Source organism: Elgaria multicarinata, chromosome 1 (assembly GCF_023053635.1).
Source record: "Elgaria multicarinata webbii isolate HBS135686 ecotype San Diego chromosome 1, rElgMul1.1.pri, whole genome shotgun sequence".
NCBI lineage: Eukaryota > Metazoa > Chordata > Lepidosauria > Squamata > Anguidae > Elgaria > Elgaria multicarinata.
This window is the reverse complement of record NC_086171.1, coordinates 150,199,737-150,206,767: the sequence shown is the minus strand read 5'-3', so window position 1 is coordinate 150,206,767 and position 7,031 is coordinate 150,199,737.

The following is a 7,031-nucleotide window of genomic DNA, read 5'->3' as shown; positions in this document are numbered from 1 at the left end:
CCCGCATAACCTTTGAACAAGAATTAATCCACAGTGATTTAGTGTTACATGTGAACCATCCCAGAGAGTCATAAGAAGCAGGAGCAGAAAGAGCTTTAAAGTTGCCCATCAACAGTTTAGGCTGAGCAGGTGCACAGGTCACCTAGCAACAGTCTTCCCCATTGTGGTAGGAAGTTTCATATTACTATTTAAATGATCATTATTTCTCAGTGTTTGCCTCTCTATATATATTACCATATGCCAATATTATGCAAATTGGCCTCACCTTTTGTGCTGATGCATTTCCTCCTTTTGGGCAATGTGTAAGTGGGATTTCCTCCCGTCTGATGAGCCTCTTTGTCCTGTGCCCCAACAGTTATAAGTGCACTTCAATACCGCTATAAAGCAGTAGTGTAGATCTAGCTTTAATTGTTTAGTGTACCTGGGTATGCCTCTAAGGAGTAATCAGCAAGTTTGTACCAACTGTCTGATTAGTAATGTCAGTGCTATGTAAGTTAGAGGTGCAGTGAGCAGCTCTGAATTCTTGTATTTTTGGATGTGTGAGTGTAAAGGCTTCCTATCTGTACAGTGGCTCTTGATTTCCGTACATATAGAAGAATTCTCACACATCCTGCAAAGCTCCTGTTGGGGCTTTCTAGAGGCACTTAATAGCAGAACCATAAACTACAAGTAGGCACAGACCAATGGAAAATAGAAAATGTAATAAAACTTGTTGATCTACTGGTTCCCCAAAGGAAAGACGTAGCCACCATGCAGTAAAAATATTGGCTCATGACCTATTTTTGAGAATAATAATAATAATAATAATAATAATAATAATAATAATAAGATCTGATTAGAATTGCTAATTTTCAACTAAACAGGTGAAATGTATTCGGTATTGGATCCACTTTTTGGATGCCCATGATAATCCAATTAGAAGGTTTTTGTTTTAACTCCATGATTTATACCATAAGCTTTAACTATACATGGTGCTGTACAGTACCATGTACAATGATGGTGCTATATAAATAAATAAATAATAATAATAATCTGATGTTTTACATTTTGTTCTGTAACTTTTAAAAATGATGATGATGATGATGATAAACTGAATCCAGATTTAGCAATGTTTAGAGTAGACTCACTGAAATCAATGGATCTTAAGTTAGTCACTTAAGTTCCATTGATTTCAGTGAGCTCACTCTAAACATTATTAAGTTGGGACCCAACATAAAAATAATAATTAATCTGATTTCTAGAAGCTGCTTTGCTTTCTAGTAATCTCATTTTCAAAAATAACTGTAAGGCGAATATAGTCATGTGTTTCCTTAAGGTCTTCCCATTGAGAATGGAGAAGCACTGGAACTTCTAGACCATGAATGCTATGATAGACCCAATCCTTGCAGCTGACACAACCCAACCCTACTGCATGCATAAACACATGTTGAACAAGGGCATTTCATGCTATGATAATTTAGTAAAGTATAGAGACTTCTTGTGTGAATAAAAATCCCTTTGGAGGGGGGGCGGGTGCTGCTGCTGGGTTTTGAGCAAATACCCAAACATAGTTCTGTAGACTTCTGATGACAGCTGCACAAACACAACTTAGTATAGTAGATCTCACAATTAAAATCAGGCTGCCCTAATTTGAGGGGAAAATAAACACAGGCCCAGTGCTATGTGGCTTGCTTTCAAAAAGAATCAGCCTGAGAAGAGACAGCCTTTTCAGCTCATTGCAGCCTCAGAGAGGGGGTGGGAAATGAGGCACCAGTCTTGCTTGTGGCATCTGTGACTCACTGCTCCCCCCTCCCTACAATGGGCACAAGCCGACAGAGGAAGGCCCCGCTGAGAAACTACAAAGTGAAAAAGATACAAGAGAGGTATTCTGTTTCTTCACTCTTTTATCGTGAGCTGAGCTGTAACCCTGGCAAATAAGAGCATAAGAATTGCCATGCTGGATCAGACCAAGGGTCCATCTAGTCCAGCACTCTGTTCAAACAGTGGCCAACCCACTGTCGATCAGTGACCCACAAGCAGGACATGGTGCAACAGCACCTTCCCACCCATATTCCCCAGCAACTGGTGTATATAGGCTTACTGCCATGGCTACTGGAGGTTCTGGAGTACTGAATTATCAAATAATGGTGAAATGTTCTTGATGCCTGAGGACTTCAGTCTTTGCTAGTTCCTGAAGAAAAGGACCAGATTCTCACCTCCACATCGAAACTTGGTTATCAGAATGGTACAACCCAGTTCTCAGCAGTTTAAGCTAGATCAAAAGATAAATAGAAACACCTAACAATTTATCTAGTCAAGTCAAAAGGTTTCCTAAGATAATCTTTGGATCAGCACTATCTATAATCCAAATTTCATGTGGCATAGATCAGGGGAGAAAAACCTCAGATCCAAGGAGCAGGTCCAGCCTTCTGGGTTTCTCAAGAAGGCCTCAAACCCTTCCCTCTTTCTCCAACCACCCATAGTTTGGGGGGGGGGAGTTCCCAGCTTTTGTGCAGTTTTTTCCCCATCCTAAAAGGTTGAAATGCCTCCTCTAAGGCTTACTTTCAGGGCAGTAAAATCCAGTGGAGGCTGGCGGGTTTGGTGGGGTTTCAGTCAGAACCAGCCAGAACCCTTAAAAAAAACTATACAAGGTGCTAAACCCATTTTGGGGATAGGGTTAAGCACCTTGGACAGCTCCTTTAGAGTTCTGACTGGTTCTGACTGAAACCCAGATAGGATTCTTTTCCTGTGAACTTCTTCAGATGAGTGCTTTATTGCACGCTCTTGACTGACTATTCATGGGCTTTTGCAGGTCATTTTGACGATGCAGCAATCCGCCCGTGCTACATAATAACACCCAGAAAATCCATTTCTTTTTGGTTCTGACCATAATTGGTGCCATTTCCTGCTGTACGCAGGAGAAGCTGCACTATAAAAATGTCCACTGAATGGCCCATGCAGTCACTAGTTGCTTCCTCTTTCTTCCCCGTGTGAAGAAAGAGGAAGCTGCTCATTCCTATTGTAGGACAGAAACAGGAGGCAAAGGGATGGTGGGGAAACATGATTTTCCCCCATCTGAAAATGTTCTGTATCTGCACAGTCCTATTATCTCTTTATAATCAGTCTTTTTAGATCTTTTCTACGCAAGTTAATTGGTTGTTAATCCACTGCATCTGCTTTTGGTTTCTTCACAGAATTGAGATCCGAGAACTGCATGAGGAGCATTTCCTTTCCTTCTTTTCCACTAGGGGTGTGCACGGACCCCCCGCTCCGCTTCACTTGCAGATCCACGATTTTCAGAGCGGGCCGCTTCGCCCCGCCCCTGCTCTGCCCACTTCCGCTCCGCTCCGCTCGGAGCTCCGGATCCGGATCGGAGCTCCGTTTTTTTTCCCCCATAGGGTTGCATTGAAAGCTAAAAAATTATACAACTTTTTTTCTGTTCAAGTTAGAAACCTCACGTTTGGCACCATGACACCTCATGGGGGTATACACACGCACGCCAAGTTTCAAGGGAATCCCATCATCCCCTGATTTTTGAGGAATTTTTGAAAATCGGGCACCCCATTCACACCCCTTTCCATAGCTCCATCAATTTGCACGTTAGAAACCTCAAACTCGCCACCATGAAGCTTATCCACATGTCCACATGGACGTCAAGTTTCAAGGGAATCCCATCATCCTCTGATTTTTGAGGAATTTTTGAAATTTGGGCACCCCATTCACACCCCTTTCCATAGCTCTGTCAATTTGCACGTTAGAAACCTCAAACTCGCCACCATGAAAGCTTATCCAGGGATACATACGCATGCCAAGACTCAAGGCAGTCCCATCATCCCTTGATTTTTGGGGAATTTATGAAAATCCACACCCCTTTCCATAGCTCCGTCAATTTTGCACGTTAAAAAAAACCTTCAAACTCACCACCATGAAAGCTTATCCAGGGATACATAAGCACGCCGAGACTCAAGGCAGTCCCATCATCCCCTGTTTTTTGGAGGGGCTTAAACCTGCAAAATTTGGAACTTCCAAAACTCCAAGTGAGCGCAGGAAGGACTTCTCCCCTGAGTCAAAGCCACACACACACAACATCCCTGCGAGGTGGGCAGGGGAGGAGGGAGGGATGCAGGCAGGCATGCAGCTGGCATTTCTGGGGGCATAAGGAAGTGAGCCAAGGATAAGCCAGTAATGCATATAAAATGGAATAAATAAACAAATAAATAAACGAAGGAGGGGTGGAATTAAAAGCAGCAGTGTTGCTGAATAAACAGCAAGAAGAACTTTTTTAAAAAGGCTATATCTGTCTTTTACCAGCAATAGGGGGACGTGCCCGGGGGAGAGGGAAGTAGCTGCCAGTTCAGCTCAAGAAAGCCATTGCTTCACCAACAGCTCTAAGAAGTAAACGCTCACTTCAACTCATAATAGGTATCGCTCCACCACTAAGAGAGAAGTAGAACGCTCACTTCGACTCATGATAGGCATTGCTCCACCGGGTTACTCTCTTTGGAAGGCTCTGATGGCCTTCCAGTACAGGAGAGAGTGGGGGCACGTCCACAATGAGATGCCCTAGGGGAGCTCATCCCCTTGCACCACATCTTTTCAGTTGTTCCCCAAAGTTAGGGTGGGTAGCAGTGCTGTGTTTCTATCTCTTATTCTTGGCTTAGTATATGATTTCAGGTTGTGTTTGTGCATTTGGTGGGGCTACTGTGTTAAAAAACACTGGGAAAAGTCCGTTCAGATTAAGAAAGAGAAGTTTCCCAGAATCCCAAGTTACCCATTTTGCCTATGCCCTCCTCTAACTTTGGGATCATGTGATCATTACCGGGAGCTGACTCTGCCCCTCAGCCCTTTGAAAAAGGTATTTTTCCCGCCGATTTTTTAAAAAATTCTAGCACGCGACCCGCACCACGCAGAGTGGTGAGAGTAGTCTCAAAATGACCCCCATCCACGACTCTCTGTGCACAAGAATTTTCAGAATGATAGCTTAAAAATTAACCCAGTTATCCCCGATTGTTTTCCTCAATGCAATCCTATGGGCGAAAACCGCCGTTTGACCCGCGCTGTCCGTTTGTTTACCCGATTTGTAAAAAATTCTAGCACGCGACCCACACGATGCAGAGAGGAGAGAGTAGTCTCAAAATGACCCCCATCCACGACTCTCTGAGCACAAGAATTTCCAGAACGATAGCTTCAAAAACAACCCAGTTATCCGCGATTATTTCCCGCAATGCAATCCTATGGGCGAAATGTTTTCAAGATGGCGATCGGAGCGCTCCGCCTGAACTAGGAGCTCCGAAAAATGGTCGCTTCTATTCGCCTTGCTTCTAGGGGTCCGCGGTCCGCTTCTACTCCACCTCTGGGTAAGGCGGAGCAGGCCAATCCGCTACTGCTTCTCCACTCCTAATCGGAGCGGAGCACATGCCTATTTTCCACTACATAACCTCTAGGTGGCACTGTGGTATAGCAAAATAGTGCCAATACACAAGAACTTTCATTTATGCTTTCTTTTGTTTTTACAATTAAATGCTGCATTTGCCCTGGTCTAAAAACAAATAAACACTCACCAAAAATGTGGGTTAGACACAGAAAAAAACTGGAGGATCATGATGTCATCTAAAGAACATTTAAACAACTGTGAATAGAGAATGGTGAGCACACAATAAATGCCTCATGTAGAAAAGCTCTTAAGAACATCTGGGGAAGTACTCCTTCAGACTGAAGGAAGCTTCTGACAGTGAATGTCTTTTCCTGCTTCTCAGTCAAGAATTAAACACCTGGCCTCACAAAGGCATCTCTAAAAGCGCAGCATGCACACGAGACAACACATGGTGTGCTGTGGAGAATGCCCTTTTCTCTATCAAGGATGTTCTTTACACTTCTAGATCCTTGAATTGTTTGTTTCCAGGCGGAGGGGAGGGGTTTGTTCACCACTTGCAATATATTATAAACTGGATGCTGAAGATGCAAAGCGGGACATGACTGCTGTATCTTTTAATGGTTGTACAAGAAAAAGGATTCCTGGAAGTGCAGTTCTGTCATACAGGGGAGATGGAAACTGCTGAAATTGAATCTACTGAAGGTATCAGATCCCTCTGTCCTGGTCAATTGATCACTCTACATCAGCTTTCCCCAACCTGTTGCCCAAGCAAAGGTTTGGATTTCAATTCCTCTCAGTCCAAGGACAAGATCATTAATAGTCAGAAATCCTGGGAGCTGGAGTCGGAGATATTTGGAGGGCATCAGGCTGGAGAAGGCTGATACAGAGAAGTTGTTTTGGTGCAGGATGCTGCTGTAGATGACCACCAGTTCTCCCATCCCCCAGACTCAAACTCCACCTCCAGATCTACTTTTCTGCAATTCCACAGCACAGATGCCTATGTTTGGAGAATACCCTAGGGTCAACAGATTCTAGTGGGCAAACAGATGTGCACTTGGTGTAAAATATATCTTGGCACTCCCTCCAACAGTTGTCAGGGGAAATTAGGTTGACTTGTTTTATGTTAAGTGAAAGAGAAGGTCTTCATCATAAGGAGGAAAATGAACAGCAAAGCACAGCTACATCCATGGGATCTGGGGGCAGACTTGCCCCGCATTCAAATACATTCTGTAAAACTCAAGACCACCAGCTATTCTATCAGCTAAGTAAGTATAACCTCATTTTAGATAGCAGTCACAGGTATGCAAATAATAGTTTTATCTATTAAAAAGGCACAATAGACACTATGGCATGCTTATTTCCCAAGACGTCTTGTTGGATGACCAAAACATTCAGACGACACACTAAGCCACGGCGGCTAAGCATTTTGAGCTAAACATTCTGGCTTAGAGTGACGTGTGAACCTTCCCTAACCATGGTGACTATATAACCACAGTTTAAACACACTCACTCACCATTTGCTGCAGAAGAGTTAGTGGCTTAACCATGGCTTAGCATGTTGTCTGAACAGGCAGATTAATGGAAAGATATGTTTTACATAAAAATAATAATAATACTGCAGCCACCCAAACATGGAGAGCTCTTGTTTTCCTTTTTTTCTTTTTAGTGCTTGCTTAGA